The sequence below is a fragment of the Mastigoproctus giganteus genome, chromosome 1, assembly GCF_048544385.1.
Source record: "Mastigoproctus giganteus isolate SK-2022 chromosome 1, ASM4854438v1, whole genome shotgun sequence".
NCBI classification, from domain to species: domain Eukaryota; kingdom Metazoa; phylum Arthropoda; class Arachnida; order Uropygi; family Thelyphonidae; genus Mastigoproctus; species Mastigoproctus giganteus.
This window is the reverse complement of record NC_143575.1, coordinates 82895137-82907265: the sequence shown is the minus strand read 5'-3', so window position 1 is coordinate 82907265 and position 12129 is coordinate 82895137. Positions and strand designations below refer to the sequence as shown.

Genomic DNA, 12129 nt, shown 5'->3' with positions numbered 1-12129 from the left:
TTTCATAGCAATAGTCTTCCCCTCTGGCAGTGCCATCTTTAAGCAGGATAATGCGCCATGCCACACTGCCCGGATTGCTCAAGACTGGTTCATGGAACATGAGGAAAACTTCCAGGTATTGCCCTGGCCTCCAAATTTCCCAGACATCAATCCCATCGAGCATCTGTGGTTTGTGTTGGAACAGCAACTCTGATCTGTGGTGTCTCGACCATGGACCTTACAGGAGTTAAAGGATCTGCTGGTTATGTGTTGGTATCAGATACCACAAGATATGTTTAGAAATCTTGTAGTAGCCATGCTCACCGGGTACGAGCTGTTTTGGCTGTACGTAGAGGACCAACTTCATAATAGGTAGGTGGTCATAATGTTTTGGCTCATCGGTGTATACATATTAGATCTTGGTATGGACCAACCACAGTCTATCTCATTTGCAAATTTGAGCATAAAAATTACTAAACTAAAATGTAGACATAAATTTCTTGTTACATGTAGAAACCGAAAACTTACACCAGCCAATCTAAATATTAAAGACCCCATTAAAAATAATTTTTTGGCCAAAATCATCATCGTCACACGATTAAAACTATTATGCAGTGCGAACAAACAAATTACGCTAGACGTAGTGAAACTTATCGATACCAATAATAAAAACCTCGCAGATCTAAAGGAAAACCTCGTAGAAAACGATTTTTTCAATATGTACAGAATAATTACAATTCAGTCCACCAAAACACATATAGACTTAACCAAGTGGTTTAATGATAAAATCTCTAGTCTCATTTCCCAAAATGTACTAAAAAAATCTAAACAGTAACCAATCCTCTCCTAACAATTTCAGTCTACCAATGAATGTGCCCAATCCAATGTTAATTCATAACTACCCAGCCATATCATCAATTTAATCTCTAAAACCCTCACTACAACAGAAGTTAGCATACTTAACAAAGGTCTAAATTATAAACCCACACCCAGCCATATCTCCGTACTAGACTTCCTAGCTCACCTTCACAATAGTAAAGAATGTTCAGGACAACCAAGCCAAGAATGCCATCAATATAACAGCCATTCAGCTTCTATAACCTGAAGAAAGGCAAAAATATCCACATAACAATAGCAGATAAAGGGAATACCACAATCATGATGGACAGGGAAAAATACATTGATAAAGACCAAGAGCTGCTTAAGGACACCAACAAAGCATTAAAGAGAGACCCCACCAATGGTCTTGAGAAGAAAGTAAAACAGAAACTACAAACCTTGCTCAATCACAGATATATTGACGAAGTTCTCCACAATAAACTGAATCCCAACAGTTCTGAAGTCCCATACCTTTTCCAAATATAAAAGCACACAAACCAGGTTTCCCTACCAGCTCGATTATCAGTGGTAGACTTCACTCCAGACAGAAAATATCAAAAAGGTTAGTACAACTTCTCTTCTGTATAACACCAGAGAATGTTAAAAAAAACAGCCAAGACCTAATTTCCAGGCTAAAGAATTTGGAAATCAACAATAGCAATATCTTGGTATCATTTGACGTGGACTCTATGTTTACCACCATACCTCTAGAAGAAGCCAAAACAAAGCCACCTTGAAGTAATGAACGACATCTATCTAGGATATCCAAGACCTCTACCAATTTCAGAAATATTAGATCTCATAGACCTTTTGATAGGAAAACCTTACTACTCATTTAACAGAGGGTTCTATACTCAATTTTCAGGCCTTAGCATGGGAAATGGCATCCCATTGCCATTTCCCATGCTAATAAAGCGATATTTATGAAATATTTATGTCAAAATTAGAACATGAATTCCTGGAAAACCAACCTAAAAAAACAAAATTCTGGGGCAGGTATGTAGATGATATAATAGTTCCTTTCCTTGACATCTTGTTCACCAGAAAACCCACAGAGTTGCTTAGGAGAGTCTACAGGAAGCCTATAGACATGGGAATCTTCTTAAAACTACAAATCCTGACCCCCCCCCCCCCCCCGGTTCTCAAATCCTTCATCAGAGCATACAGAATTTGCAAAGAAGAAAACCTCCAACAAGAACTCCAAGCATTAACCAAGATTGCCTTCCAAAAACAGATTTCCTCTACATGTTATTAACAAAGCAATAGAAGACAACTCCAACTTCACAGAACCCCAACCCAACAGGAACAGAAGAACCACTATATGCATACCTTACATATCAACAATCAGTACAAAAATAGCGAAGGAAGCATGAAAATATGGCATCGCCATTTTCTTCAAGGCTGCCTCGATGAAGTGGATCCTAAAACATCAGCTCAATAACCCCAACAACCCTCGAGGCCCTACTTATAAAATAGACTATAAGTGTGGGGGTACATACATAGGAGAATTGTATAGAAGATTCAACTGCAGAATTAAAGAATATAAAAAAGATGGTGCAAATGGAAGAATCCTAAAATCTGACACAGCCCTGCATGCAATCCTCTCTACAGACAACCAGTACAACAGAAGAAAATTTAAAGTATTTTTCATAAAAATTTTCGGAGCCTCATCAATTAACAGGAATCAAGGAATTGAATTCAATCCTCAATATTTCCAGATATTCAACAAGAAAATAGAGGAAGATATGGAAAAACAGGAAAATACTACAAAACTCCTGAAGAGCAATTCACACACAAATCCCTTCAGACCCCCAGTACCAGCCTACAGTTGATCCGAATAAGAAGATAGTGCACCTCAAACAAGAACCACTGGATCCAGGATAGAAAAACTTGGCACCCTGCTATTGGTCAGTGGATATTAATCCTATAATGTAACTGTTGGCAGCACCTCTTTCCAGTATGCACAATGGGTTTGGCAGCATTGGCAAGAGGAGTCTGACAGCAGGTAAGAATTTAATTTTTACATAAGTGTTTCCCTATCTGTTTCATTAATCCTTAGTACAACCCCGCATAACCCTGATGTAAACTTAAACTATGAAAATCCTTAGCTTGAATTCACAATTAATAATTAATTACAAATGTTCTAAATTGTAACTCTTTATATTTTCTCCCTCTAATAGCCAATGTCTGATTTCTGATTGTATGTGGTCTGATGATAGGCAGTGGTAAGTTGCCTGAAAACACCCTTAAATGTTTAATGGTTTGGGCTATAAGTTTAATGAACTATATTATTAATCTTGTGGTAGAAGAGTGGTTATTACTACAATTAACTTTCCACGGTGTATTTTTCATTTTAATATTTTTGTTGAGAAATCAGATTTTTATTGTTCTGAAAGGTATTATAATTTATTAAAATAATCTATATAACTGGTATCCTCTGTGACAGTATAGTGGCTTTGCCACTTGTAACTTATATGGGGAGGTGTGGATTCAAGTCCCATTGACTGGAGAAATTTTTAATGGCCTCTTCAGTTAAGGCTGTAGTTAGCTAGTCACATGGTGGGATTTCTTTTGCCAACACAACATGCAAATCAGCCTGTGAGCGCATGGTTGCATAGACATAATACATAGTGGTGTAATACGCTCTAAGTCACTGAATGGCGCCTCCATAGCTAGGTGGGCAGGAGCAGCAGTGCATAGCACACGCTTCTTGATTAGACCGGGGTTCGAACCCATGCCCACCAAATACGGAGGATGCGGAAAGGTCAGAGAATGACCACCGCATATCCCCGGAGCAATATGGCCTTAGTTGCTAATGCTCCTAAAAACCAGATAACAAACAAACTAAGTCACTGAATTGCCTAATACCCAACAGCAATGTATAAAACTGAAATATTACCTAAATTACAATGACAGGTGCATTAAGCATGTGATACCACAAAAAAAAAAATATATATATATATATATACTCAGCGGTGTGCTGGAGCCAGCTCACTCCAGCTGATTGTTACATTTTCAAGAATTTTGTGAGCCGTTGTTAAACCGACAATGGCTATAAACTGTAGAGTAGAGCACACTTAAATCTACAATGTCTATCGGCATTTGGGCGATAAGCTTGTATATGGTGACACGGAAAATCCAGTATTAACTAAGTTGTTAGAAAATTTTCCTAAAATTGTCATTTGCAACTGTTTAAATCATCGATTGTAATTATCACTTGATGCAATATCTGAAATAAAACAAGTTAATTATTTTTAAATATTTTTAGATAAAATTTATTCTATTCATCATCAATATAATAAAATCAAGCCGAGCTAGAAACTGTAGCTAAAGAAATTGAAATTATTAAAATTGGTCAAGTATTGGGACCATGATGGGTGGCATGTAGTTTACAGTTATATATGCATTTTTCAAGTTGTTCTTATTCTGGTCTGGCAAAGATTGGCTAACACTAATTTTTTGCAAGATCTTATTTTAATGATAGACATTCTTGAAGAATTTTTATTACTTTCAACCGCACTTCAGCCAAGATAAGTTATGTTTATCAAGACTTAAGTCAAAGATAAACTAAAATTGTACTATTTAAGTGAAATTTTAAAATATTATATTAATTTGAACGATTTTCGGGATTTTGTAGATAATAACGCAGAATCAAAAAAATGTTTCAATCCCTGCAAGTACTCAAAAAGCTAAAAAGATAGTTAGCACTATTGCAATCAGTAGTGCTGAAGCTGAAAGAGGTTTCAGTTTAATGAACATAATTTGTACGATGGTGAGAAATAGTTTAACAATAGATCACATATCGTATTTAAGGACAACAAATTTATTTGGAAAAGAGTTAGTGGATTGGGAAACAGCTCCATTTGTCAAATCATGGTTGAATCGCAACCATGGATTGGCTATGGATACAAGAGTCAATGAAAATGTTTTGTGAGAATCAATTGGGTTATATGGAAATTACAATAAAAAATTAATAATTTCATTATTGTTTGAAATTTTTGTATTCCTAATTGTTGTAAATCAGTAAAACTTGCATTAAATATATACAGGTAGTTCCTGACTTTACGAGTTAATTCATTCCTAGTGCACGCTCGTAAAGTAGGAATTTATTTCCCTTGGACATAATGTTAAAAATAGAGGTTACGTTCTCAATAGTGAAATTAGTTAGTTTAAACAATGATTGATTTATCCAAAGAAATGAAAATGTAGCCTCTAAAATCAAGCAAATTATAATAATAAAGAAATTATTTATGACTTACAAACATTGAAGAATGTTTATTCTTCACATCATCTACTAAATGCACGCTCGTTGATTACTCATTATTGGCTCGGCACTTGTTGTTTTGTTGCACAAGGAGTCATCTTCTTCAGAAATGCTTTAAGAGGCATTTGTTTCTAAGATAATCTTCTCTTTTCTTTATAAATTTCAATAGCATGCATAAGCATTTTTTAATGGAACACACAAATTGCAGCTAACACGATTTGCGCAGAGTTTACAAAGCTTTAGCCGACCGGGCTAGCCAGGTGGGTAAAGTACCTGCCTAGCAACCCAAAGGTCGCGGGTTCGAATCCCGCCTCGGGCTTGGATCAAAGTACTGCAAAACCCTTGGGAGGTGCATTATGGCCACAGAAGCAGATGCGCCAACAACTATCAAAAAAAAAAAAAAAAAAAAACAAAGCTTTAAAAAAAAAAAAAGGAATGAAGAGAAGATTCTGAAAATTTATGTTTTTTATACGAAGATTGAAATTAAAGGGATAACACATTTCACCATGATAACATAAAAAACCACACAATTCCAGCTATCGGTATTTTCGCAAATGCAATAACATGGAGTTTACTACCTATTTATAATTGCTTGCAGTAACAGAAAAGCCCAGTAACCTGGAAAGTGCAAATTGTTTTTGTTTTATGGTCCATGACCTTCAGAAATGTGTTTTAGAAAACTATCACAAAGCCATTCAAAATTGGTTCTTATAACAGAACATAGGTGCCTCCGTAGCCAGGAGCAGCAGTGCGTAGCACACGCTTCTTGATTAGACTGGGGTTCTAGCCCATGACCACCAAATACGGAGGACGCAGAAAGGTCAGAGAATGACCACAGCATATCCCCAGAGCAATATGGCCTTAGTTGCTAATGTTCCTAAAAACCAAATAACAAACAAAATAACAACAAACATAACAGAACATATGATAATGATGAAAGTGTAGTGCATTTTAATGATTTGAATTGGTAACTAATACAATTTACACGATAAAAACGATCTTTTAAAGAGTTATATAGCGAAAATTTCAACTTCCGAGGTTGTGGGACGAATTACCAAAAAACATGTTATTGGGTTCACATTATATTTTCACGATACGATGGTGTCTCTGGAACTACGTGGTTTGAAATGCGGTATTTATGAATGTTTAACATTCATTTTTTATTCATATTTTCGATTTTGTTGATAGTTAATACTTGAAAAAAAAAACAATTCTTAAACCCGGGAACTTGTAAAGTGAAAACTCGTAAAGCGGGAACTGCCTGTATACATATATTCTTGCCTTTTTTTTTTTTTAGCGAGCCAGTTAAAAATTTACCAGCACACTCCTGTATATTATACTGTATATACATGTAAAAGTAAGATTGTTTAGCAGTAGAGGATATGTATTCCAGACAAAGCAACATCAACTCATTTGTGTGCAATGAGTGATTCCAAGGTTTGCCAATTCATAATTTCTAAAAATGTTCTAGGATTGATGTATGGAAGTACTGATTATTTCCTTCAATCCTTTTGATGCACTGGCAACTTTATTCACTCTGTACTGTATACTTCCAAATAAATGGTTGAACAAGTGACCATGAAAAAAGTTTCAAAGGTGCTTTTAAACTACAATATATGTTTTCCAATAGTTGATAGCAACATTGGACTGGAAAGAAAAGGTTCTGGAAAAAAAATAGGGTTTTTTTTTAAACCTATATGCAAGTGTACCAAGGACCTCATCAGAGCCCCATGGAGACTAGTTTGTGTGTATCACTTTCTCTGCTGTTAGCAGATGAATGTAAATTACATGCTATGCTCTGTCATTACAGTTGTCTCATTAATTAGGTTCTCGGAAACTGGTTGCCAAGAGCCTTGTTAATGCAATAGACAGATAAACTGCCTGTCTCTTCATACTTCTGTATCATGGCTTGCATCTCATTCTTTTTGACCAGTGGTATTTGAGGGCAGCAATGGTTAATAGAACTTAACCAACAAAGTACAATCTTTTAATTTGTAAGCAAGCGATATATCTGATAATTTTATTTATGTTGTATGCAAAACTTTTCGTATGTTTTACCACATGTAAATCTCTGGCTTAGTTCTAAAAGGACCAGTGTCAATTAATGCATATTGTGTTTATAGTACGACTGAACTATTATTTTGTTGTATTATTCTTATACTATTATGGCCAATGTCTGGCTCTCTTAGGAGGGCCAGACATTGGCCATTATAGCATAAGAGAGATACAACAAAATAATAGTTTAATCATTCTATAAACACAGTATGTATAAAATTTGATATTGTTCTTTTTGTACCAAGCCACATCTTCCCCACACCGGGCCTTTTCTACCCATACATGGATAGAAAAGGCCCAGGTTCGAATCCTGTTGATGACACAAGGAACTTTTATGGGCTTTTTTCACTCCATGGCCTAGTTAGTTGGGCTTTTTTCCCGAGAAATGGGGTTTTTTCGTCCAGCAAAATGGGCAAATTGACAAGAGAACACACATGGTTATATGAAATAACTTTCGGTGATCCTAATGTTAATTGTTTGTACCAAGCCACAGAAATATCACAATGTTGTATAAGTTGTTATTATTCTTCAAATTCTTTTCATTAGATGCAGAAGTTATGGAACTATGTGAACTATCTTGAGCATTATTAGTCAGGCTAAACAGTGCAAGGAAGAGAACTTATTCTACATCACCCAAAAAAAAAATAAAAACAAAAGCAAACCGCAATCAGTCATACTTTACTCATTTCTAAAAAGTAACTATCCAATCCTGCCTTGAACTTAGACAATATATCCAACTGTTGTTGATCATTAGAATAAGTTACCTCCCAGGCAACTTATTCTACTGATCAACAATTTCATAAGATCTAATCATCTGGTTCTTTCCAAAATTCTATATTCGTGCTCCCTTGTTCTGGTTTCATCCTCTAGTATGAATATACCTATGATGATCAATGAGATAATAATATCACTGATCGTTATCCTGTGAGGAGCATTTTAAGATGATGTAGTGTACATCTTCTTAAAATGCTCCTCACAGGAACAAGCCATAGCACTTCCAACCAGTATAATTGCACTTCTTTGGAACAATATCTAGATGTTAAGTTCTTTTTTTCAGTTGATGCTTCCAGACCTGAAGAATATTCCATAGGTGGTTCAATGTTATATAAAAAGGAATAATAACGTCTTTCTCCCATCGCAGGCTCAGTTATAATGACCTTTTCTTTCTAAATACAAGGACAAGTATTCTTCCAACATGCACCTTTTTGGTCATTGATTTATCCATCTCTTCTACTTCTTTTCCATTATTTATGTATGAAGTAGATGCCAATCTCCTTGGCAGTTATCACTTCCCCATCATATCCGTTATGATTGATGGATACTGCACTGCAAATTTTATCATGCTGATTATAGTGCTTACCAATAATGCTGCTTTTTGAAGCATTTAAATTCACCAAAGTTCAAATCAGTGACATAGTAAAACCATGTGATGGAGAGTATAACTGAAGTGACAACACAATGTTCCAGAAATATCTGCTTGATTACTGTCCTATCCAAAGATATGGTGGACATTTGACTGCACGGCCACTAAAAAAAGCTCATAATGGGGCATGGGCCTGTTTTTCCAATGCTATCTTGCTACCAAAATCGAAATTACAAAATACCAAATTATAGCTTTTCAAATGTGCTGCTGCTCTCAATCTCAGTATATTAAACAGAAGAGCCAGCAAACCTCGTGATTTGCTTTGCCTCTTCCCTTTCCCAGTCAGCTAACTCTAAAGTTTTATGGGATAAAATCTGACTGATGAAAAGAAAATACCTTTCATACCATCTACTTATTCTAGAACATAATGGCTCAATGGTTGCTGATACCCTGAGAGGAACTTTTGCACCTCTCAAAGAAATTCCTATCCAACAGAATTTCTTGCTGTCAAAGATAGAGAAACAAAATTGGGGATTAATTTTCTTCTAAAGGGTTTGAACCTTTCAACCAGCCCACTAAGAATAAACTTATTTATTTTTTTTTTTTTTCATTTATTGTACAAGGTGCATCTAAGCTATAAGCTCTCCAAATTAATTTCTTTCAAAATAATCAAAGTATACATGCAGGATTGTTTCTAGTCTAACTGCCAGTTAGTTCTGAATGTTTTCAAAAGGTGGCAGAACAGTGCAGTATATCATATTGATTGCAGCACCTAAATAGTATACTGTATTTATAATACTTAAAATGGCATCCTTCACTCATCAAAAACAATGTGTCATTATCTGATTTTTGCATGTCGCTGGGGAAAAGTCCAATTGAAATCCATCAGAAAATGTCAGAAGTGTGTCTTGTAGGCCTTATCGATGTGAAAAACATTTGTAGCTTGGTATATATGTTTCGTCAAGGATGGGAGTCCTGAGATGTTTTTGTTATTTGGTTTTTAGGAGCATTAGCAACTAAGGCCATATTGCTCCGGAGATATGCAATGGTCGTTCCCTGACCTTTCCGCATCCTCCGTATTTGGTGGTCACGGGCTCGAACCCCGGTCTAATCAAGAAGCGTGTGCTATGCACTGCTGCTCCTGCCCACCTGGCTACGGAGGTGCCCAGCCCCGAGATAACAAAGCATGTGAACTAAGACGTCAAAGCCAATCGTTCCGAAGCCAACATCTGCCGGGTTGAGGAAATGGTTTTGATTGGCAAAAGATCAACAGTGAATGAAATTGCAACAGCTGCAGCCATTTCTGTTGGATCCATCATATCATACTCCAGGAAGATCTCAGAATGAGCAAGGTGTTAGCTCGGTGGATTCCAAGGCAACTTTCTCAGAAACAAAAAGACTATCATGTCAATTTGCATGAACCAGTGCTCGCCCTAGATGCTGCAGTGAATGGATCTTTCTTTTCTTAAATTGTCACAATGGATGAGACATGGGTTCCAATCTTCAGTCCAGAAACAAAATGTCAGTCTGCCCAACAGAAGTACACTGATTCACCACTGCCTAAAACTTTCCACATTGCTGCAAGTGCAGAGAAAATGATGGTTGTCTGTTATCTGTGATATTGATGGAATGATCCTTACACATTGTATACTTAAGGGCACCACAGTGACAAACTCATATGAAGAGGTTCTGAAGGAGAGTTCCTCCCAACACTTAAAAAAAAAAAAAACACATCCACACAGACTGTATCACATTTGTTTCCATCAGGATGATGCTTTGCCCCATCATTCTGGAAATGTGCAAAATTTATTTAAAGAAAACAAGATTGAGTTTATCTCACATACACGCTCCTTGAGTAGACCGGGGTTCAAGCCCCTGACTGCTGAATACGGTCGATCTGCCAACCCACACTGGACCAGCGTGGCAGATTATGGTCCATTTCCCTCAGCATGAATTGTTGAGGAGGCTTCCATCCTGCAGTGGGTTGATAATGGCTGCACTTTACTTTTTTTTTTTTTTTACACATCCTCCATGCCTAATCTTACATCTAGGACCTTTTGGTTGTTCCCAATGATGAAAGATGCTGTTTATGGCAGATTAGCCAACAAGTAGCTGCTTCTGTCATTTACCAGTAGGCCCAAAATGCCTACAAAGAAAGCTTTTCTGTGGATTTTACTGTTTGGAAGAACAGGTGTGAAAAATGTGTTCAAATTTACGAGACACATTAGTTAGCTTCCAATCTCATAAATAAGTTGATTTTTTTAAAATTTATTTATTTTTTTTATTTATTCTCCAGAATAACCATAGGGATCAGAGGAGAGGGAATTTACTTAAAATTTACTTGAATTTTTCCAAGCCCATACTCTCGATTAATAAAATAAAATAGTTGTTTACAAGGAAATACACAGTACTCAAAGACTTGAAACTATATAACTGTGGCTATATTGGATAGACAGCAGTGGCAAAACTCCAGGTTTGCATTGTGGGAAGGGGTGCAAGGAATTAGAGGTCCTGATGGCTGGTTTGGTATAGTTTTTAAAGACCATATGGAAGCCATTATCTAATTTCTCTGTGGAGCCTAAAATGTATAGTTTGCCTTTAATAGGCAGTATCATCATGAAATGCATGTATCACTGGATGTATGGTGGCCATTAGATGCATATTAACTCATCAGCAGTCATGAAAGTGATTATTTGGTATCTAAGCACATGGAGTCACTTTGATCCCATGCACCTGCATTTAAAAAAAATCAGCAAAAAATTCGAAGTTACTTTTTTGATGCCACCTTTGTTTTCAATATTTTCTGAACACAGCTATGTAAAATCGATTTTTTTATATTAAAAAAATATTTTAAATTTATATTTGAAAATAAAACTCCCTTTAGACCTGTTTGGCACTTTAATTTATGCATGTTCATTTACATGAACATGTACAGTTGGACACCAGCCTGTCAGTAACAAGGGAACTTACTGAAGTCCACTTCAGCAGTTTGATTCCAGATGAAGTTTTAGGCAGCATTACTGATTGGAGAAAAGCATGCATCAGTAAAGCCAGCTTGCTACTGTCAATAATATACATGACAGGTGTCACTCAACAAAGGCATATAATTAGATTTAACATAATTCCTGAATTTTAATAGCATAGTAATGTTCACATTTAGTGATTCTTGGCACATAATAGCCACTGCTGCTAATGCTCCAGTAAAATTTAAAACCAAACCACATTTAGTGCAGGAAAGCCAAAGCTTTTGCTGCACTGCAAAGAAAAAAAAAACCAAGTAGATAAGAAAATACAAATTATATGCTTCCTCCTCACACAGGTAACTATCCAGTTGACCTTTGAATTTATTCAAACTGTTAGCCTCAACTAACTGCGAGGGCAATTTGTTCCAGCAATCAATGAGTCACTGGCTAAAAGAAAACTTTCCACAATCTAATCTAAACATCAACCTCTGTAATTTGAATTTGTGACTCCAAGTTCTTGAATTCTTTATAGCAGTGAGAGGGATTAGTAGAATGAATGAAAGTTATTCTTTATAATCTTCATTCATTTTACTAATCCCTCTCAGAGTCTTATAAACCTCAATCAG

General features: G+C 36.1%; 1 protein-coding gene across 1 annotated transcript in view; it reads left to right on the top strand.

Annotated features, from left to right (window-relative positions):
* LOC150090942 (putative sodium-dependent multivitamin transporter) overlaps positions 1-12129 on the top strand; it is a 230824-nt gene that overhangs the window by 104643 nt on the left and 114052 nt on the right. The gene's annotated exons all lie outside the window — the stretch shown is intronic.